Raw genomic sequence first — 24,148 nt, 5'->3', positions numbered from 1 at the left:
TAAGTATCTACATGCAGGCGATGAGTCACAATAACGTGGCTGAAGTATGTTGACCAGACCACACTAGAAATTGAAGGGACGACGACGTTTCGGTCCGTCCTGGACCATTCTCAAGTCGATGAAATTCTCATCGACTTGAGAATGGTCCAGGACGGACCGAAACGTCGTCGTCCCTTCAATTTCTAGTGTAAGTATCTACATGTTTTTTTCTCACCATAACTCTACAGTTAAGCTGGTAAGGTGAGTTCAGGCAATAAGAGAATTTGCAACACACACACAGCTGATGGCTGCCTCCCTCCCTCATTGGTTCAAGACCAGATGCACTAAAATTTATCTCCCAATAATACTGTTTGTGGCGCTTTAACACTATACAGTGGTACCTCGGTTTAAGACTTTAATCCGTTCCTGGAGACAGCTCGTAATCCAAAGCTAATTTCCCCATAAGAAATAATGGGAAATGAATTAATCCGTTCCTGACTACCCAAAAACCTCACTTCAAACTAAATTTTATACCTAATTCATCTAAATAAACCTTCAAAACTATGTTCAAGTTATTACTTACCCTTGCTGATGAATGCTGTAGGCGTATGGAAGATTGTGAGGAGGGGGGAGGAGGAGAGGTGTTACTGTTTGGAAGGGGAGTCCCTTTCCATTGTAACATCAGGCAGTGAGGACCTTTCTGGTGTGCACTCCCTGGTATGTTTTGCCTGAGTACCACTAGGTCCTGGTTGTGGCTCACTGCTCGATTTTCTCACAAGAAATCTGTCCATGGAAGCTTGTTTTTCCCTTCTTCGCAAGCTGTCTCTGTGGTAAGGGATCACATTGTCATTGAAAAGATTAAGGCAACGGTCTACTACAGCTTTCTCTGGGTGAGTCTTTTCAATAAAAGCTTGCATCTCTTCACACATCTGACACCACTTCTTAATTTCTGCAGAGGGGACATTCTGTACTGCCTCATCCTCCTCCACCGGAGAAACATCCTCAGCTGTGTCTTCTTGCTGCTACTTTTGAAGGGCTTGGAGTTCTTCGGTGGTCAGTTCTTCATTGTGTTCTTCCACCAACTCCTCCACATCATCACTATCTAATTCCAAGCCCGTTTGCCGGCCCAGAATAACAATTTCCTCAACAATAGGCGCATCATTTACAGGCTCAAACCCCTCAAAGTCTAGTTCTGTCACACATTCAGGCCACAATTTTCTCCAGCCAGAGATCAGGGTTCTTTGAGTCACTTCTTGCCAGGCTTTGTCAACGAGTTTTAAAGCACTACAAATGTTAAAATGGTCTTTCCAGAACTCTTTGAGGGTGAGGTTTGTGGCTTCAGTCACTTCAAAACATTTCCGGAAAAGTGCCCTTTCATAAAGTTTCTTAAAATTTGCTATGATTTTTTGGTCCATAGGCTGAATTAGAGGAGTGGTGTTAGGAGGAAGGAACTTTACTGTGAGAAATTTACTGTATCTGTGCAACAAGTCATCTTCCAAACCTGGAGGATGAGCAGGAGCAGAGTCGAGGAGAAGCAGGGCCTTGAGTGGCAAATGTTTCTCCTGCAGATATTTTTCTATAGCAGGGCACAGCACATCATTCACCCACTCCGAAAAAATAATCCTAGTCATCCATGCTCTTTTATTAGCCTTCCACATCACACACATTTGGTTTTTCTGCACTTTATATTGTTTGAAATCCCTTGGATTTTCAGAATGATACACTAGCAAGGGTTTAATTTTCAAATTGCCACTCGCATTTGAACACAGCACAAACGTAAACCTATCTTTCATAAGCTCGTGTCCGGGCAATGATTTTTCCTCCTTGGTATATCCTCTTAGGCAATCTTTTCTAGAACAGTCTTGTTTCATCACAATTAAAAACTTGTTGCGGTAGGTATTCCTCAGCCTCTGCAAACTCTATAAGTTCTTCAATAAATCTTTCAGCTGCTAGTCTTTATTTGTGTTCCCTGAGCACGGGAAAAATAATAACAAATTTAATTGTACCTACCAACGATGTAAATGAGCCGAGAAGTTGGCCGATGACGTCACGATTCATCTTCGCTGGAGCGCTGTGCGCCCGGGCTGACTCAGGCGCTGCGAAGAAGGAGCATGAGTTGCCGCGAATTTATTTTCACGGTATTATTTACAGTATGGCGTATTTGACACCCATTATTTTCACTGGTGTGGTTCAATATGTTCGCACTTGTCGTTTTATTATCATACAACTGTTGTCAATGTATATTATATCCACATATTAGTGTCACAAGTATTTGCACAAAAATGTCTTATTTTTCGATAAAATATACTATTTCTTATGATTTATTTTCAATATTTACACCCACTTATTCTGTATTTACATGTTTTTGCACCATTCTTGGACATTTAGAAGTCATCAAGACTGTGATAATCGTCAAAACATTTGACATAGCACAGAGGGACCTGACACGCTGTGCACCAAGTCATCATCATTTTTCATTTCTGTTCCCTCTTGGTTGTTATCTTGCATACAATGCACTCACGCTGACCAACAGCACGCTTTGCAGTTGGTGGTAAATACTTAGATTGTGTGTGACAATGGCATCCTTGAAAGTGAATCTGGGTGCTGGAGCATGGTGCAATACCGAGTTCAGAATAGGCCTCTGTATGCCAGGAATTACTTTGCCAAACTTCTCAAGTAATTGTGTCACTTCAGTAAAACTGAATGCACAGAAATTTTGTTAACCACTTGTTTTGACATATTGTAACATATTGACATATTTGACATATTACATATTTGACATATTGTAACTGTTCAGCATTGTTACGTCAACAAGGTAGAAAAACATTTTCTTAGTCCACTTCACTGTTTTCTGTACACACTCCACTGCTTAATTGCACACTAGTTTCTCTATCAGCTATCTCACCCTGTCAGAGTAAAACAGACAAATGTATGTGAATGCATGTGTGTGTGTGTATATATGTATCTACAGTACAACCTCGATTCAACGTACTATATGAGACCAACCTCAGTGCGTTGGAGGATTGGATGCGTTGCAAGAGGTGACCTTCAGGAGGCATTTGTGTCAGTGTCTTTTTTTTTCTTGTACACAATAGAAATGCATTATCATATTATATACTATACCTATATATTATTATTCTACTAAAAAATACTGTGTTACATTTGTTATTTACCTTATTGTTGGAGTTATGTCCACCTTGAAGTCTCATGGAGTTGTGAATGCTGTACAGTAAATACGTACTGTAGTGTATTATACCGTTAACACTGTGTTGATTAAGTAGTTCTGCTGTATGTTGAGTACTACAATACAGTTTAGGAAAACTATTGTACACTATAAAATTACTGTAACTTAAATTTTAACAATGTACACACTTAAATTTAAAACTTGTTTTAACTATTCACGCCACACATTATGTTTTTAGATGTTTGCATCAGCTTTGCTGGTGCTCGCTGCTGCTGTGGCTTCAGCTGCTTCTGAGCTGGTGCTGGCTGCTGTTGTACCAGTGCTGGGTACAGCAGCTCGTGCTGGGTACAGCAGCTCGTGCTGGGTACGGCTGTTCTCATGCTGGGTACGGCTGTTCTTGTGCTGGGTATGGCTGTTCTCGTGCTGGATACGGCTGTGATGGTGCTGGTTGATTTCTGCTACAAGTTCTTGCAAAATATTGCTTCAGTTTTGGCATTAATAAGGCACTATTAGTTAGCCCCTGAGACATTTTGTTGTACAACAATACAGCTGTATTCAAAAAGTGGTAAATTCCACAATTGTTCTTCCACCGGTGGTTAAATACTGTACGTCAATCACAGACAAAGCTAAGGGCACTAGGTGCATACTGTACTAACGCAGACTAGGTCTATACATACACCCTACAGTAGGCTGGTGTTTAACCACTTAACTGCGCCAACCGAGTATTCTCGGTCGGCGGGAAACTGCGCCAACCGAGAAAACTCTTTTTGATTTTTCGGTACTAATTCTAAATGTATACGAGGTTGGTTGTGTACGAAATGGACTCTTAGGACCTCCAGTGTGAGGCAGCCATCTTGGAAAAAATTCCCAGTAGATAGTAAAAATAGATAGTAAAAATAGAGCTGCTGGCTGGGTTAGTACTGAATGAGCAACCATGGGTGGTGCATGCGCCTCTGGCTCCCAAACACCTGTCTGATGCGGTGTTGAAAGAAAACGCTCTGTCGTTGAAATTCAAACCTTATTGTTTGAAGATCATGAGGGTCATAATATTGGTGAAGTTAGGCGCAATAAGGACCTAACACAAAGGTCGGATGCAAGTGATACAGCACCTATGAGATGAATTGTTTTCTGCATTCAGTGATGATGCATCTGATACAAGTAGCATGCAGGTGATGAGTCACAATAACATGGCTAAAGTATGTTGACCAGACCACACACTAGAAGGTGAAGGGACGACGACGTTTCGGTCTGTCCTGGACCATTCTCAAGTCGATTGTGATGACAAAGTAGAGACAGGCAATAAATAGGCAAGAGAGAGGTGAGGAGCAAAGTAAAGTGTAGTAGAGGGGATAGTAGTAGGAATAAGAACTGTGGAGGGCCTATTGGCCCATACGAGGCAGCTCCTACTACAACCACCAAATGAGAAGGAGATAGTAATAGGAATAAGAAGAGGATAGCAAGGGAACGTAGGAGAAGACAATGAACAGAAAAAGGGAGAAGAGAGACAGAAAAGGAAAGAGAAAGAAAGATAAATGGAAGGGTAAGCTTATGTTAGGTCACATTTGTTAGAAAGATTAGAGCATTTGAGTATATACTGTGAAAGAAAAGAGTCCACAGCAACAAAGCCAGGACTCAAGTTCATGTTGGGTATGTTGTGTATTAGAGCCGATTCAACAAGACGGCGTCTTTGTAGAGTAAAGGCAGGAAAGATTATTTTGGAGGAAGACCAATCAATGGGATGATTAGAATCCCTCACATGACAGAAGAGAGCATTGTTAGTGTCTGCAGACTTAACACTTCTCTTGTGTTCTTTAAGTCTGTCATTCAGTGTACGGCCAGTTTCACCAAAGTATTGGAGAGGACAAGACGAACAGGAAATAGAGTAGACACCAGCAGCATTAGAAGCAGGAGGAGCAGTGTGAACTAGATTGCTACGAAGTGTGTTAGTTTGTCGATAGGCGAGTTTAATGTCAAGAGGACGAAAGGTATTGGTAAAAGTTTTGAGTTCAGATATGAAGGGAAGGCATAGTACAGTGATACTAGTGTTGGAAGTAGGTTTAGGATGAAAGAAATTTCGTTTAGCTTGAGAGTAGGCCCAGTTGATGAAATGCAAAGGATAACCAAGGCCAGAGAATGATTTGTAGATAAATTCAATTTCAGAATCAAGAAACTGAGGGTCACTGATGCGTAGAGCGCGGAGGAAGAGAGAGACGAGGACACTTTTCTTAACAGGAGGAGGATGGTAGGAAAAGAAGTGAATGTACATGCCACTATGCATGGGTTTGCGGTAGACAGGGAAAGAGAGCCCGGACACAGAGCTGTAAACGTGAACGTCAAGAAGAGGAAGGAGGGAATTAGATTCCCACTCAACTTTGAAATGGATAGGAGTCAGATTGTTAAGAGAGAGGAGAGGAAAGGCTGGAAAAGATTAAGGTCATGAGGCCATAAAGCAAAAATGTCATCAACATAGCGAAGCCAGAGAGAGGGACGAGTATCAATAGAAGGAAGAAGAACAGTTTCGAAATATTCTATGTAGAAATTAGCAAGAACAAGGGAGAGAGGGGAACCCATAGCGACACCGAAAGTTTGAGCGTAATATTTACTGTTGAAAGAGAAAGAGTTAAGAGTCAACACAGAGTCTAATGAGTTCAAGAAAAACATCAGTGGGAAGCGGGAGAGGAAGAAGGCCCTCATACGCCTTCTGTCTAAGGAAAGAGAGAACTTTATCGAGCGGAACATTAGTGAACAGAGAGTCAGCATAAAGACTAAGCATCTTACAAGAGGGTTGCAGGCGCAGTCTTTCTATGAAGTCCTGAGAGTGACGAAGGTGGGCAGGGGAAAAAGTGCCAAGGTAAGGCGTCAGGGTTTTAGCGAGCCAGGAGGCAAGAGGATAGCTGACAGAGCCCCGTGAAGAAATGATAGGACGAAGAAGATCACCAGGTTTATGAGTCTTAGGAAGACCATAGAAATAAGGAAAAAAAGGGCAGATGACACGGAAACATTTAGTGAGATCAAAGTCAGGAGGGCAAAGACTAAAGAGCTGTCTTAGTTTGTGGTTAAAGGAAGTTTTGAGGCGATCCAAAGGGTTAGAAGTCAGAGGAGCATAAGTGCAAGAGTCAGAGAGTAGGACATCTGCTTTTTGGAGGTAGTCCTCACGGTCAAGGACAACCACCGAATTGCCTTTGTCGGAAGGAAGGATAAGAATAGAGTTGTTAGATTTCAGGGAGACAAGGGCAACCTGAAAGCGATGAGGAAGGTGGTGATTTTTAGAAAACAAGCTGTCAAGAACGGGTATAGGGCCCCTCTAAAGGCAGACAGGTCCGAAAGAGTACTGGAGTTAGAATTGACAAACCTGTCAAAGGAACTAGTGAGATCAATGCCACAGCGTGGGCTAGGGGAAGTAGCAAAAGAAAGACCAAGGCCAAGACGTTCTTGCTGGTGCTTAGAAAGAGGGTAGGATGAAAGGTTGGTAGTACAGTTAGAGAGAGAGTATTTGGCCCAAGGACTGTTGGAGATCAGGCGTTGAAGTTTGTTGTGTAGTGTGGAGGAGTGGTGGGAATGTAGTGTGGAGGATTGGTGGGAGGAGGAGACGTGAGCAGTGTCAAATGCAATTGGAAATATGATATTGCATAGATCACTGGGAAGAGAAAAGGACAGAAAGCGTTGATGTTGAAGAACAGCTAGAAAAGCCTCGTAAACTTGCAAGGAGGTGGCATGAATAAGTTCTTGAAGAAGAAGGCGTGCATGTTCAGGAAAAGGAGATCCCAAAGTGTTGAACCGGAGAAAGTGAGATAAAGAGAGAGAACTTGCTCAGCAAGACAGTCTTTAAGAAACCTGAGCTGGTTCTTTCGACGCTTGGCGGCAAGAAGGGAAGATTCAAAGGCGCGAAAAGGCTGTTTAAAGGAAGGTAAAGCTTCGAAGAAATTAAACAGAGTGAGACGCTTAGGTGTGGTATCCATGAGAAGGAGATAGTGATAGGAATAAGAAGAGGATAGCAAGGGAACGTAGGAGAAGACAATGAACAGAAAACGAGAGAGGAGAGAAAGAAAAGGAAAGAGAAAGAAAGATAAATGGAAGGGTAAGCTTAGGTAGCTGTTACTATCTCCTTCTCATTCGGTGGTTGTAGTAGGAGCTGCCTCGTATGGGCCAATAGGCCCTCCGCAGTTCATATTCCTACTACTATCCCCTCTACTACACTTTACTTTGCTCCTCATCTTTCTCTTGCCTATTTATTGCCTGTCTACTTCGTCATCACAATCGACTTGAGAATGGTCCAGGACGGATCGAAACGTCGTCGTCCCTTCAACTACTAATGTGTAGTCTGCTCTACAAGTAGCATAGATGAACAGTGTTAGCGGCTTTCATGGTGGTGTTTTCCATAGATATTTTCAAGAATACCTGAATCTCTTCCTAAATGACGGATACTTTGAGGCTAGCTGAATCTCTTTCTTACTGACGGACACTCTTTGAGGCAAGCAAGCTGAATCTCTTCCTGTGTGGGGCCATACAAAGCGTTCATAAGAACATAAGAACATAAGAACAAGGTAGCTGCAGAAGGCCTATTGGCCCATACGAGGCAGCTCCTATCTATAACCACCCAATCCCACTCATAAACATGTCCAACCCACACTTGAAACAATCGAGGGACCCCACCTCCACCACGTTACACAGTAATTGGTTCCACAAATCAACAACCCTGTTACCGAACCAGTATTTACCCAAGTCTTTCCTAAATCTAAACTTATCCAATTTATACCCATTGTTTCGTATTCTGTCTTGTGTTGATACTTTTAATACCCTATTAATATCCCCTTTGTTTGTCCATTCATCCACTTGTAAACCTCTATCATGTCACCCCTAACTCTTCGCCTTTCCAGTGAATGCAAGTTAAGCTTTGTTAATCTTTCTTCATATGAAAGATTTCTAACTTGGGGAATTAACTTAGTCATCCTACGCTGGACACATTCAAGTGAATTTATATCCATTCTATAGTATAGCGACCAAAACTGAACTGCATAATCTAAATGGGGCCTAACCAGAGCAAGATATAGCTGAAGAACCACACCAGGTGTCTTGTTACTAACACTTCGATTAATAAATCCCAGTGTCCTATTTGCCTTATTACGAACATTTAGGCATTGATCCTTTTGTTTTAAATTCTTACTTATCATAACTCCCAGATCCCTTTCGCAATTTGACTTTGCAATCTCGACACCATCAAGCTCGTATCTTGTAACTCTTATCATCATTACCTAGCCTCAGAACTATATATTTATCAGCATTAAACTGCATCTGCCAATCTTTTGACCATTTCAAAACACTATTTAGATCAACTTGAAGTGATAGTAAGTCTTCTTCCGTGTTAATTTCCCTACGATTTTTGTATCATCTGCAAATTTGCAGATGTTGCTACTCAAACCTGAATCTAAATCATTTATATATATTATAAACAACAGAGGTCCCAGGACAGAGCCCTGAGGTACTCCACTAACAACATTATCCCACTCTGACTTAACCCCATTTATACTAACTGTGTTTCCTTTGGAATAGCCATGCCCTAATCCAACTTAATATAGCACCCCAATACCATGAGACTCTTTTTCTTTTTAATCAGTCTTTCATGTGGCACTGTATCAAAAGCTTTGCTAAAGTCAAGGTACACAACATCACAATCCTTACCACTATCAACTGCCTCAACTATGCTGGAATAAAAAGAAAGCAAATTTGTTAAACATGAACGGCCATTTGTAAAACCATGTTGCGACTCATTTATTAATTTATGTTTTTCAAGATGAAGACGAATTGCATTTGCAATTATCGATTCAAGTAACTTTCCCACAATAGACGTTAGGGTCATTGGCCGATAGTTTGACGCAAGTGATCTATCTCCTTTCTTAAAAATTGGTACCACATTAGCTACCTTCTATGACTCTGGCACTCTACCTAACTCTATTGATTTATTAAATATGGTAGACAGTGGCTCGGAAAGCTCCTCTTTGCATTCTTTAAGCACCCTGGCAAACACTTTATCTGGCCCTGGGGATTTGTTTGGTTTTAGTTTTACTATTTGTTTAATTACGTCCTCCTTGGTAACTGCTAAACTATTCAACCTGTCCTCATCCCCACCCACATATACTTGATCGGCTGAAGGCATATTGTTAAGTTCCTCTTTAGAAAATACAGATATACAGTATCCACTCAATTTAACGGCCTATATGGGGCTGTACCCTGGTCGTTATTTCCGGAGTTCTGGTATTTCCGAAGTTAAGATGTCGGTAATTTTTCAAGTAACATTCAGGTAGGATATACTTTATACTGTATAACAAGTGGACCACACAACAAGTGAACCATATAAACCAAACACCTCCTTCCCTCCCCTCCCTCAATGCCTTCCATCCCCTCCCTCATTATCTTCCCTCCCCTCCCTCAATGTCTTCCATCCCCTCCCTCATTATCTTCCCTCCCCTCAATGCCTTCCATCCCCTCCCTCATTATCTTCCCTCCCCTCCCTCGTTATCTTCCCTCCCCTCCCTCAATACCTTCCATCCCCTCCCTCATTATCTTCCCTCCCCTCCCTCAATGCCTTCCATCCCCTCCCTCATTATCTTCCCTCCCCTCCCTCAATGCCTTCCATTCCCTCCCTCATTATCTTCCATCCCCTCCCTCATTATCTTCCATCCCCTCCCTCAATGTTTTCCATCCCCTCCCTCATTATCTTCCATCCCCTCCCTCATTATCTTCCATCCCCTTCCTCATTATCTTCCATCTCCTCCCTCACTGCGTTCCTCATAACATGAGAACAGCAGGCGATGGAGGAAGGAGCTACTAATGGGGTCGAGGGAGCTACTATAGGGGTCGAGGCCTGGCTACTCAGACATATCTGTCAGCGCCTGCTCGCAGATGCCAGCTGTGCATAATTCATGAATAAAACTATATTTGTTTAATTAACAAATAGGAAACTATAAAACATGTTATTGATTAATAATGTATAGGTATATACGAAAATTAACATATTTTGACATAAATATTTTACAACTAAGATTACAAAATTTAATACGGTATGGGGTGAGAGGTTTGGCATCATCGCCTTGGTCAGCAATTCTGCCCTCCGCCTTCCTTACCACCACCACTCTCCCTACCTCCCTCAACACCACCCCTCTCCCTGCCTCCCTCAACACCACCCCTCTCCCTGCCTCCCTCAACACCACCCCTCTCCCTGCCTCCCTCAACACCACCACTCTCCCTGCCTCCCTCACCACCACCCCTCTCCCTGCCTCCCTCACCACCACCACTCTCCCTGCCTCCCTCACCACCACCACTCTCCCTGCCTCCCTCACCACCACCACTCTCCCTGCCTCCCTCAACATCACGCCTCTCCCTGCCTCCCTCACCACCACCACTCTCCCTGCCTCCCTCAACACCACCCCTCTCCCTGCCTCCCTCACCACCACCACTCTCCCTGCCTCCCTCAACACTACCACTCTCCCTACCTCCCTCACCACCACCCCTCTCCCTGCCTCCCTCACCACCACCACTCTCCCTGCCTCCCTCAACACCACCCCTCTCCCTGCCTCCCTCAACTTCACCCCTCCCCCTACCTCCCTCAACACCACCACTCTCCCTGCCTTCCTCACCACCACCACTCTCCCTATCTCCCTCAACACCACCCCTCTCCCTGCCTCCCTCACCACCACCACTCTCCCTACCTCCCTCAACACCACCCCTCTCCCTGCCTCCCTCAACACCACCACCCCTCTCCCTACCTCCCTCAACACCACCCCTCTCCCTACCTCCCTCAACACCACTCCTCTCCCTACCTCCCTCAAAACCACCCCCTCTCCCTGCCTCCCTCAACACCACTCCTCTCCCTCCCCCCCTCCCTCACTACCACCACCAATACTCTCCCTACCACCCTCACCACCACCCCCAACACTCTCCCTGCCTCTTCCCCTCAATGCCTCCCTCCATCAATCACTGCTTCCCATCCCTCCCGCAAGGCCTTGGAGGTCGGTGGCCTGTTGCCACGTGAGGGGCCGCCGATGCCAAAACAAACTCAATACCGACCTTCGGTAATATCGACCACCAGACTGGTATATGAGGGTCCACATACCGATCTCCTAAACCGGTCGTTATTACCGGCAGATCGGTATAAAAGAGGCCGTTAAATTGAGTGGATACTGTAAAATATTTATTAAAAATACTACTCATCTCCTCGTCATTATCCGTTATATGACCTGTCTTAGTTTTTAACACTTTCGCCCGGGCATGACGCAGCATTGCGTCATCCATTTACTGTCGGTAATGCTGGGGATGACGCAGCACTGCGTCATCCACTTTAAATAATCGCCAAAAATCAGGTTTTTATCCAATTTTTTTGGGACTGGTTTTAAAATGCGCGCCGATGTCTTCCCATTTTCTTTGTTGAGCCTCGTGGCCCTCAGGCGGCTTGGCACACGCCGTGGGCACATTGTTTTCGCTCCACTGTTGTGACCAATGTTGCCTCCCCTCGCATCTCAAACGTGTGAACATTTCGGCTATTTTCCGTGGCTATATTTCTTACTGCGGCTTTAGAAACTATCTACGCTTACTCCACGATGGATAGTGATCATGAACAAGGCCCTTCCAGGAAGAAAATTGCGAAAGAAAGGCTTGAAAAGGGCGGGAATTGGGAGTGTAGCTGGAAGGCATCTGAGCGCTCACTTGCGGCTAACGCATGGCCTGTCTTCAACTCGTCGGCGGTTGGAGCGTGACCAGGTTTTTTATTTTATATGCTAATGTTCCTCTAGAAAATTCTATTGCGAACCCATTGAGACCAAAATGAAAGACCTAGGACGAAAATTGAGGTGACCAGAGTGAAAATAGTGAAAACATTTTATCGCTTTTGCATGCTCCTGGGAAACTCGTTCGCACTTTCTCTGTTTGCTCTGGGTAATTAGCTGGGCTTTTGGAGTTTATATGCATTTAGTGCTGTAGAGAATTCTATTGCGAACACATGATACAAAATTTAATCTCGTAGGACGAGAATTAAGGTGACAAAGTTGAAGAGAGTATACACTTTTCAGAATTTACGCGCGCTCCGGTGACACCCTGGGTCCCATATCGCACAGTTGAGGAGTGGCGCGCGGGGTACGCCAAAGTGTTAATGGACCTATCCTTTCCCTAATCTTAGTTTGATATAACTGAAAAAACCCTTTAGGATTTGTCTTCGCTTGCCCTGCTATGCGAACTTCGTAGTTTCTTTTTGCTTTCCTTATCTCTTTTTTAACATTTCTAACCAGTTGTACGAATTCCTGTTCTAAACTAACTTCTCCATTCTTAATCCTTTTGTACCATGCACTCCTTTTACCTATAAGGTTCTTCAGATCGTTTGTTATCCACTTTGGATCATTAGTATTCGATCTATTCAATTTATATGGTATACTACATTCCTGGGCTTTGCTTAGAATATTTTTAAATAGGTTATATTTTGAATCCACATCGAAATCCCCTTTTACGTCACCTGTCGCTGGGTTCACGTGTAGCCCACTCCCCATCCCCAAGACATTCCAATCTATTTGACCCAACAAATTTCTTAGGCTATTGAAATCAGCTTTTCGAAAATCAGGCACTTTAACAGAATTTTCTCCTACAGATCTATTCCATTCAATTCTAAATCTGATTTCTTTATGATCACTGTTCCCTAGCTCACTCCTTATTTCCATGTCCTTAATTAGTGTTTCCCTGTTAGTTAAATCTAAAATATTATTTCCCCACGTTGGTTCCTTAATATGTTGCATAAGAAAGCAATCATCAATTAATTGTAGAAAGTCTTCTGCTTCATTATTCCCTGTTCACCCAGTTTATTCCACTAAAATTAAAGTCACCTATGACATGAATACTGTTAGATCTAGATGCTCTAGATATTTCATCCCATAGATGCTTTGCTTCCATTCTGTCTAAATTTGGTGGCCTATATATAACTCCTATTATAATATTTGCTTTTTCGTTTAATTCTATCCAAATAGTTTCTGTGTGTGGCTCAGTTTTGATTCCCTCTTTGAGACTACATTTCAAATTGTCCCTGACATATATGGCTACTCCCCCTCCTCGTCTAATATATCTATCTGTGTGAAATAGTTTAAATTAATTTATTTGATATTCAGCTAATAGTTCTCTATTTTCTACATTCATCCACGTTTCGGTAAGTGCAATAATATCTATTTCTTCTGTACAGACAAGAGCATTTAACTCGTTTATTTTGTTTCTTAGACTTCTACTGTTAGTGTAATATACCCTAAGTGAATTGTTATTTTGAGACCCTTCTCTTTCCCTGATCATTTTTGCCAATTTGTTTTTCCAACAAACACATATTTTTATTACCTCCTTCCTCCCTATCAATTCCCATGCCACTATCTACTAACAGTTTAAACCAAAACAAATGCCTTTAACCCCCTAACTGCGTTGCCTCCAAATGTGACACCCCCGCAGTGCGCATGAAATAAATTCTCTGGAAAAAATTCTTTTTTCTTTTTAAAGTGTCAAAAACCCTTCCCTGAGTATGGGTATGTAAAAAAAATTTCGAAATTGTACTTACTTTGGGTGCTATGGGGTCCGGAAGTTGGGGCGTGACGTCATCATTCCCCATGCGCCCGTGGTGTAAGCTCTCAGGCGGTGGGGCGCTCGGGGCGGGGCGCGCGAGTTGCCGCGAATATATTTTTGTTCATTTATTGCGCACATTTCCCAATACATTTTCATTGTTTTTATGTGCCAATTCAATGTATAATGAACACGTACATTATAATATCGCAGTACAACATCCGTACTGTCCGTAGACACTGTGTTACGTGCATCACAAACAAGTTCACTTATCCTGCACAATTTCCAATGTATCATGCCAAATAAATTTATATTTACACTTTATATACACACTGTACAGTATCACACACTATATACACACACCATAAACACACTCAGTACTCCGCGAGTGTGTGATATGCTGCGAAACAGCCAACGGGGCAGAGTGGCACCTTGCACTCCACGCACCAGGTGCTGATACATCTTCGTTTCTGTTCTCTGCGGGTAGTGTTCCTGCATACTATACAGGCACGTTTACCCTTCTCCCGTGATGCTGTGCCTGGCATATACTCGAGCATATGTACTCCGAAGTTCTCATTACCCCTCAATCTGTCTGGAGCTGCATGTGGCATTGTTGCTTGCACTCCGTGCGGTACAACAGAACCCTCCTTGCCATACTTTACTAGCAGCTGTGACACAACACCAGCACTGAATGTACGTATAGACGGTCTCCTGCCAGATTTTACTAAGTACATATTGAAGCAGTTGAGCACTGCAACATCCATCAGGTGGAAGAAGAACTTTTTAGTCCACTTCACAGACTTGCGCACACACTCCACTCCACCAAGCATCATGTCACACTTATCGACGAGGCGCATGTTCACGTTATAGTCTATGACACAGTCTGGCTTATACACGGTGTTGCGTGTCTGAAAGTGGACTTTCCCACTGTCCAACATGGCACCGGTGTGAATCGTACTCAGCATATTCACCTCGCGTCTGTCCTTCCACCGCACTGACAGCGTATTGTCACATTTGCGCAGCTGGCACTCACCCACGGCTATAGCTATACCGAACACTGGCATTTCCTTCCTATGGCTCTTCACAGTGCCACATACGCCGGTGTTGTGGGCAAGGAGGTATCTGGTCAATAAGGGGCTGGTGTAATAGTTGTCGGTGTACAGTACATGCCCCTTGTTCAGCAACGGTTCCATCAGGGTTTTTACAACACTGCCAGAGAACCCGTGTTCATCTTGAGCCGGTATGTCGACGTCTGTACCAGAATATAATATCATGTCCAAGACAATACCAGTCTCACAGTCGCATAGCACAAAAAACTTCAGTCCAAATCGGTGCCGCTTTGATGGAATGTACTGCTTGAATGCTAGTCGCCCCTTGAACAGTACAAGCGACTCGTCAATAACCACATTCTGTCCAGGTACAAAATAATCCCTGAACTTCCCTCTCATGTCACTGAACATCTTCCGTACTTTCCACAGTCTGTCGTGTCTGTCCTCATTTGCATTATTCTCGAAATGCAGGCACCTGAGAATCAAGAGATACCTATCACGCGACATGTACCGGTTGAACACAGGCGTCGGAACAAGGCTGTCTTTGCTCCAATATTCCTGGATGACAGCTTTCTCTGAGTGCTTCATCATCATGGTGAGTGCCAGAAACACGTACATTTCGTCGATTGTCGTGTCCTTCCATCGTGTGAGCCGTGAGGCAGGTAAAATGCCTTCGTCTATGAGGCTGTGAGCGAACCTGTTTGTCTCAGTCACAAGATGCGTCATGAATACATTGTCAAAATATGCCTGAAAATATTCCATGTCTGCCATATCATCACCAGTATATGGGAATAATGGTGTAACACCAAAATCGCTATCATCAAATGTTGGTATTTGAGGGGCAAATGTGGTGCAATCCTCCCACACAAGTACACCAGGGGGTTTGGTGTTGGCGCCAACACCACGGCCAACACCACCACGAGCACCAAAACTACGGCTACGTCGTCCGCTGCTTCTGCTGGAGCTGCGTGAGGGTATGCTAGGCGCTGAGGCAGATTTACGTACTGTAGACCTACCACGAATAAATGATGTTGAGGGGCCACTGTCGTTGTCCACATGCTGTGAGGCACGCTGCCGCCTGCCGCGGCGTGTTGCTGAGGTAGCAAAACCCCGCCTGGTAACACCACCACTGCTCGTACTCGGGTCGTCCACACTACTCGTATCGGAGCCAATGTCACTGAAGCCCGAGAAAGATTCGTCACATGTACTATCACTGAATAAACTACTAGCGTCTGGGGACATACATGATGGTGGTGATGATAACGGTGTTGACCCAGGGCGGCGAGGCAGGCCGGGCGAGGCACGAGTACCCCACACACTCGCCACATCTTCCAATTCTGTCTCTTCCTCACTCGTATCAGATCTCTGAGTCAGGTCTTTATCTGGATCATAGTCCAGGTCATCATCCAGAGCACCGTCATCATACAAAATATCGCGTATTTCCTCCTCAGAGAGTCGTTTTCCATGACCGCGGGTCACCGTGGAGCTCGTAGAGGATGCGTCAGACATGGTTGCTGCCGTGAAACTGAGGCTCCCCACGGCCGCAGGGCATGCTGGGATTTTTTTTTAAGATGGCGGACGATCACTGGGGCCCCCACCCACCCATACCATACCCGCGTCACCGCGCGCCAGTTTTGAATGGAACATGAAAAATCAAAATACCTGGAGGCGCGTTGCGCAAACCAGACGCGAGCCTGCAGGCGCGTTGCGCAGTTTAAGGGTTAACCACTGGTTCCAACGAGTTCGTAACAGCAACAATCCCAGCCCTCAATAGATGCACCCCATCACTAGCATACATTTCAATTCTTCCATAGAAGTGTTCCCAGTTGTCTATGAAAGATATTGCATTTGATTTGCAATATCTTTCCAGCCGGCAATTGACACCCAGTGCCCTCGACAACCATTCATTCCCAACGTTCTTTCTTGGAAGAATGCCACATATGATCGGGATTCCTCCCTTGCTCCTAACTAATTCTATGACTTTATTAAATTTCTTTATCAGTTCCTCACTCCTAACTCATCCAACATCATTACCCCCTGCACTAATACAAATAATGGGTTTGTTCCCATTTCCTGTCATAATATCTTTCATGTTGTCAACAATATCTCCAATTCCAGCTCCCGGGTAGCAAACCCTTAACCTGTTCCCCCTATCTCTGGCACAAAATGTCCTGTCTAAATACCTCACCTGGGAATCTCCCACAACCAAAATTCGCTTTGGTACCTCCTTAACTTTCTGAGTACCCTGAGGGGCCCGCGCTCCTCCACTCCTCGCTGATTTCCGTTCCGAGTGAACTGCAGGCTCACCACAGCACTCGTCCTCCAACACAGCAAATGAATTTGCTGTCTTTAGGGCATCTGTAGGCGGCATTGTCAAGGTCTTCTTAAGAACCCTGTCCTTAACGACTTTCCACGACGAGGTCTTGTTAATATTGGTCTCCTTCTTCGTTTCTTCCCGATGTTTCAGCTGTCGTACCTCCTCTCATAGGGAATCTATCTCTGCTCTCAGAGTTCCAACTAGATTCATCAATTCCTTCACTAATCCTTCCATTATTGCTATAATAATGTTACTACAATCAGAGCTCCAGCTAACACAACCTCTCACTGTGACTGCACCTGACTGTGCAGTCACGATCTTTTCAAGACTACCTTACAAATTGATTTTTTCCTATAATCTTTTTTCCTATAATCTTTTCAATACTACCTTATGCTATACAATCTTGGCTACATACAATCTACAAGTACTAAAGCCAAGGGTGTACGTGAGTGCGTTATTTGCAAGCACACAGAATGAAGAAACAGGAAGCAAAAATTGATCTGTATCTGGTGCACTGAGAGCGAAGTCGCGCTGTGTACCATGGACTACTTTGCTGATTATTACTCTCGTCCGAAGTACTGAGTGTGTTACTGTGTAAATAGTGTGTGAAACTGTACATATTGTAATTTTAGTGAATTTTTAACAGGTAATATTGTGACAATAAACATTGTGGACACATTACTGACACATGTATCACAGTTCCACGGAACATTATGAACGTACTACAGTATACATATTGTAAAGGACACAAATATGCATCATATATGATAGAAAAAACAAATAAAACCGCATTGGAAATACATAAAACAAATAATTGAAAATATATTTGTGGCAACACCCGGTGCTTGAATGGCCCGCGCGACCGTGTTTGGGAGATTCATGCACGGGCGACCAGGCCCTGATGACATCACAGTGCACCTTGTCCACATCCCCACAGCCAAAGTAAGTGGAATTTGGTATTTACTTTTACATAGACATGTTCAGGGAAGGGAATTTATCATTTTACGAAGAAAAAAGAATTTTGGGGGAACACTTTATTTGATGCGCACCGGGGGAATTTCACAATAAACTCGGCGTAGCACGGTGGTTAAGTCAGATCCAGTAACATAAATTTCTCTCAAATATTTGATTTACATCAAAATATATAATTTTGGGTTATATATTTAGTTTAGCAACATTATTACGATAATAAGAGCTATAAAAAATACTCATTTTATAACCAATTTATTAATTTTATTATTTCGAAGCCATAGATCACTGAACTGTGGCGACGAAATCGAACAAAACAAGCATGGTGTTGTGTTCGATTTCCAGTAACTTAAATTTCTCTCAAATATTGGATTAACATCAAATTATATATTTTTGGGTTATATATTTAGTTTAGCAACATTATTACGATAATAAGAGCTATAAAAATACTTAATTTAGAACTGATTTAATAATTTTATTATTTCGGAGCCGTAGGTCACTGAACTATAGCGACGAAATCGAACAAAACAAGCATGGTGTTGTGTGCACACAGATTAGACCTGTCCACTCGCGCTGGACTTGTGAGCTGTCAATAACATGAATAATTTCTCAAATAGCAGATATCTATCATATTGCAGTATATTTTTGGTTTTATTTAGTTTAGTTTAATTAGGATACTAAAGAGTTATTAAAACACCAGTTTTAGAAATTATTTATTAATCTGAAACATTCAAAGTCTTGGGTTACTGAACTATGACGACACAGATGAGAGTGAGTGAAACCTCACTGTAAAGTGAGGTTTACAGTACAGTATTCCCTTATCTGTCCACCCTCAATCGTCTTGTTTCATCACAGAAAATGTATGTAAGAAGATTTCAACACATTAGCTAGCTATTCACGCTTCAGCCTTTAAATTAATTTACAAAGATACGTATGCTACAAATCAGTGAACGAAAATCATTGAAACTCAGTCGTTCACTTGTGTGGACCACTTTGGCTGGTGTGTGGTTAATGTGCTTTACTTGTTGTGTGGACCATTCTGGCTGGTGTTTGATTCATATGGGTCATTTGTTGTATGGTCCATTTGTGTGATCCAACTTGGCTTATGAAGGAATTATTGTAGATAGAATGAGACAGTTTTCCACCACTCTGTGAATTCTGTCCTAACATCGTAAGCTTGTGGACCACTTGTGGTCCACTTGTGTGATGCAACTTGTCACATGAAGGAATTATTATTGTAACCTGTGATGGAATGGGAAAGTTTTCCACTACTCTGCGAACTCTGTCCCAACATCGTAAGCTTGTGGACCACTTGTGCGGTCCACTTGTGCGGTCCACTTGTGTGGTCCACTTGTGTGATCAAACTTGTCATAAGAGCGAATTATTAAGTGTAATCTATGATAGAATGGGAGCGTTTTCCACCAGTCTGTGAACTCTGTCTCGACATCGTAACCATATCCGAACATCCCCCGCTTCGGTAAACCATTATTCGTCGAACCGGGTGAGTAAATCTGGCCTGAAAAGTGTGCGAACTAGCTGGAGATTCGTTGAATCGAGGTTGTACTGTATATATGTATATGTACGTATATATATGTGTGTGTAATTACCTAAGTGTAATTACCTAAGTGTAGTTACAGGATGAGAGCTACGCTCGTGGTGTCCCGTCTTCCCAGCACTCTTTGTCATATAACGCTTTGAAACTACTGACGGTCTTGGCCTCCACCACTTTCTCACTTAACTTGTTCCAACCGTCTACCACTCTATTTGCGAAGGTGAATTTTCTTATATTTCTTCGGCATCTGTGTTTAGCTAGTTTAAATCTATGGCCTCTTGTTCTTGAAGTTCCAGGTCTCAGGAAGTCTTCCCTGTCGATTTTATCAATTCCTGTTACTATTTTGTACGTAGTGATCATATCACCTCTTTTTCTTCTGTCTTCTAGTTTTGGCATATTTAATGCTTCTAACCTCTCCTCGTAGCTCTTGCCCTTCAGTTCTGGGAGCCACTTAGTAGCATGTCTTTGCACCTTTTCCAGTTTGTTGATGTGCTACTTAAGATATGGGCACCACACAACAGCTGCATATTCTAGCTTTGGCCTAACAAAAGTCATGAACAACTTCTTTAGTATATCGCCATCGATGTATTTAAATGCAATTCTGAAGTTAGAAAGCATTGCATAGGCTCCTTGCACAATATTCTTAATGTGGTCCTCAGGTGATAGTTTTCTATCTAGAACCACTCCTAGATCTCTTTCTTTATCAGAATTCTTTAAAGATTTCTCACATAATATATAGGTTGTGTGGGGTCTATGTTCTCCTATTCCACATTCCATAACATGACATTTATTAACATTAAATTCCATTTGCCAAGTGGTGCTCCATATACTTATTTTGTCCAGGTCTTCTTGAAGGGCATGACAATCATCTAAATTTCTTATCCTTCCTATTATCTTAGCATCATCAGCAAACATGTTCATATAATTCTGTATACCAACTGGTAGATCATTTATGTACACAATAAACATCACTGGTGCAAGAACTGAACCCTGTGGTACTCCACTTGTGACATTTCTCCATTCCGATACATTGCCTCTGATTACTGCCCTCATTTTTCTATCAGTCAGAAAATTTTTCATCCATGATAGAAGCTTACCTGTCACCCCTCCAATATTTTCCAGTTTCCAGAACAACCTCTTATGTGGAACTCTGTCGAAAGCCTTTTTTAGGTCCAGATAGATGCAGTCAACCCAGCCATCTCTTTCCTGTAATATCTCTGTGGCCCGATCATAGAAACTGAGTAAATTCGATACACAGGATCTTCCTGATCGAAAACCATACTGTCTGTCTGATATTATATCATTTCTCTCCAGGTGTTCTACCCATTTAGTTTTGATTAGCTTTTCCAATACTTTCACTATTACACTTGTCAATGATACAGGTCTATAATTGAGGGGGTCTTCCCTGCTGCCACTTTTGTAGATTGGAACTATGTTAGCCTGTTTCCACACGTCTGCTACGATTCCTGTACACAGGGATGCCTGAAAGATCAGGTGAAGTGGAATGCTGAGCTCAGATGCACATTCTCTCAGAACCCATGGTGAAACGCCATCTGGGCCAGCTGCTTTGTTCCTCCCGAGCTCCTTTAGCATATTTTCCACTTCATCTCTAGACACCTCTATCCGCTCTATGTTGTTCTCTGGAATTCTTATTGTGTCTGGTTCTCTGAAGATTTCATTTTGTACAAACACACTTTGGAACTTTTCATTTAATGTTTCACACATTTCCTTTTCATTTTCCGTGAATCTGTTTCCCATTTCCAACCTCTGGATATTATCCTTTACCTGCAATTTGTTGTTTATGAATTTGTAGAATAGGCCCGGTTCTGTTTTACATTTATCTGCTATCCCTTTTTCAAAATTTCTTTCTGCCTCTCTCCTTACTGCTGTATAATTGTTTCTCGCATCTTTGTATCGCTGGTATGTTTGGGGGTTTGGCCTCTTCCTATACTGATTCCATTTTTGTGTCTTTTGGTCTCTTGCCCATGTGTGTGTATGTATATGTATGTGTATTAAGTATATATGGAAGCTGATCAGAATTACATTTCACCTTTGTAAATGCACATTAATGACACTATGTAAAAGACACATCGAACACTTTATGTACGGCATACGTAAATCTGTGTACAGTATCTATGTATTTGCGTATGTAGGTTAGCTTAGCATTTTAAAAGCACCGAATCACCTTCTGTGGTTGATTGTTCAATAAATCCCTGAACTATGTGTTTAACACATCTCTAACCCTGTCCATGGAGGACAGAAGAAAATGTATATATGCTGGTTAGCATTGTAAATGTGTGGCCATGTCTGTGGTAAAATATAATAATAAAAAAACAACTCCACTGCCCCCACTATCATATCACATTTATCCACCAAACGCATATTGATGTTATAGTCCAAGGCACAATCTGGCTTATAGATTATTTATTTTGTTGTTCTGTTCACCTTGCCACTGTCCAACATTGCATCATGGTGTTTGGTGGTCAACATGTTCACTTCACGCCTGTCTTTCTACCCTACTGAAAGCATTGCACCTGTTTTTCTTAGCTCGCAATCACCAACCTGCATAGCAGTGTGAAACACTGGCATTTCCCTTCGTTTTGCCTTCACTGTGCCACACACTCCAGTTTTATTATCAAGCAAGAACCTAGTTAGCAAGGAACTGGTATAATAGTTATCTGTGTTAAATATGTGGCCCTTGTTCAGATATGGTGCAAGCAGTGACTTCACAACACTACCTGAGAATCCATGTTGGTCATTAGCTGGAATGTCTACATTTGTATCCATATGCATGATCATGTGTAACACAATTCCTGTTTCACAGTCACAGAGTACAAAGAATTTCAATCCAAATTGGTGGCGTTTGGAGGGAATATACTGCCTGAAGGCAAGACATCCTATGAAAAGCACATCACCAGCTTTTGAGCTGGTATGTAGAAATCCCTGTACTTTCCAATAAGTCCAAAAATTTGTATACCACACTCATGATTTGAATTGTCACACACTAATTAGTGTGTGGGGCTGGGTGGGTGGTTAGCAACCTAGCTGGAAGGTGGGCAGACAGGTGGGTTGGTGGGCAGGCAGGGATAGGTGGGTTCAGGCAGGTGGGTTTTGGATGAGTGGATGGCAGGCAGATGGGCTTGGTGGGTGAACAGGTTCGAGCAGGGAGATGGGTGAATAAGTGGGTGGGTGGGCAAGCAGGCAGGTGGGTAAACAGGTGGGTGGGCAGGGAAGTGGGTGAACAGGTGGGTGGGTGGGGTGAGCAGGCAGGTGGGTGTGCAGGTAGGTGGGTGAACTGGTGGTTGGGTGGGCTATCAGGCAGGTGGCTGGGTGGAATGGTAGGTGGGTAAGTGGGTGTGCAGACAGGTGGGTAAGTGGGCATGCAGACAGGTGGGTAAGTGGGCTATCAGGCAGGTGGGTAAACAGGTGGATGGGTGGGATATCAGGCAGGTGGGTGAACAGGTGGGTGGGTGGATTGGCAGGTGGGTAAGTGGGCATGCAGGCAGGTGGGTAAACAGGTGGGTAAGTGGGCTATCAGGCAGGTGGGTGAACAGGTGGATGGGTGGGCTATTAGGCAGGTGGGTGAACAGGTGGCTGGGTGGATTGGCAGGTGGGTAAGTGGGCATGCAGGCAGGTGGATAAACAGGTGAGTGGGCAGTGAAGTGGGTGAACAGGTGGGTAAGTGGGCATGCAGGCAGGTGGGTAAACAGCTGGGTGGGCAGGGAAGTGGGTGAACAGGTGGGTGAGTTGGCGAGACTGGAACAGAGACAGATGACACGTGTGATCTCCTGCCTGGTCACCTCCCCTCCCCCATTTCACGCCAGCCTTCCCATCTCCCCTTTACATGTGTCGACACGTGGGTGTTGACAAGCTCTACGATGACTTTAACACATGCGCCTTAAGTTCTGTTAAATCCCATTTTATTTTATTGTAAATATTTAAATGAATAAATAGCAAACCAAATACAGTGGTACCTCGCATAACGATTGCCCCAAAAGACGAATATTTTGGGTAACGAACGGCCCGATCGGCGTCAAATCGTCCCTTATGACGAACGCTGGTTTGAGTAACGTCAACACCACATGGTGGGGTCGCGCTGCTTCTTGCACATTCTTAGACGCCTCCGACGATGCACATAAATTATGTTGTTCTTGTTTAAAGATGCTAATGATGCTGGGATATAAAAGGGTGACTACTGAGATGTTGCAAAGCATTGACGCTTTTGTAGGAAAAAAGAAATGAAATGTCTGATATACAACAAATGTCAAGAAGGTTCGTGCGGTGTTCGGCAGGTAGGCTGCTCCATTATAACAATCTTTCTTTGTTTCAAATGTGTTCCATTTGTTTTTTATTTGTCATTTGCGTCTCAATAATGGAGAAGCCTACCTTACATACACTGAATAAACCATTATGACATTTTCCTTTCTTCAAATGTGTTCAATATTTATTTTTCATTTGCCTTATAGCAAAAGGTTCGTTCGGTGGTCGGCAGGTAGGCTGCTCCATGTTTCTTACATACAAAA

At 43.2% G+C, this 24,148-nt stretch overlaps 1 protein-coding gene across 1 annotated transcript in view; it reads left to right on the top strand.

Annotated features, from left to right (window-relative positions):
• Window positions 1–24,148, top strand: part of AlkB (alpha-ketoglutarate-dependent dioxygenase AlkB) — a 309,007-nt gene that overhangs the window by 126,576 nt on the left and 158,283 nt on the right. The gene's annotated exons all lie outside the window — the stretch shown is intronic.

Source organism: Procambarus clarkii, chromosome 9, assembly GCF_040958095.1.
Source record: "Procambarus clarkii isolate CNS0578487 chromosome 9, FALCON_Pclarkii_2.0, whole genome shotgun sequence".
In the NCBI taxonomy this organism is placed as follows: domain Eukaryota; kingdom Metazoa; phylum Arthropoda; class Malacostraca; order Decapoda; family Cambaridae; genus Procambarus; species Procambarus clarkii.
The sequence above is the reverse complement of the archived record's forward strand: the minus strand, read 5'-3'. Positions and strand labels throughout refer to the sequence as shown.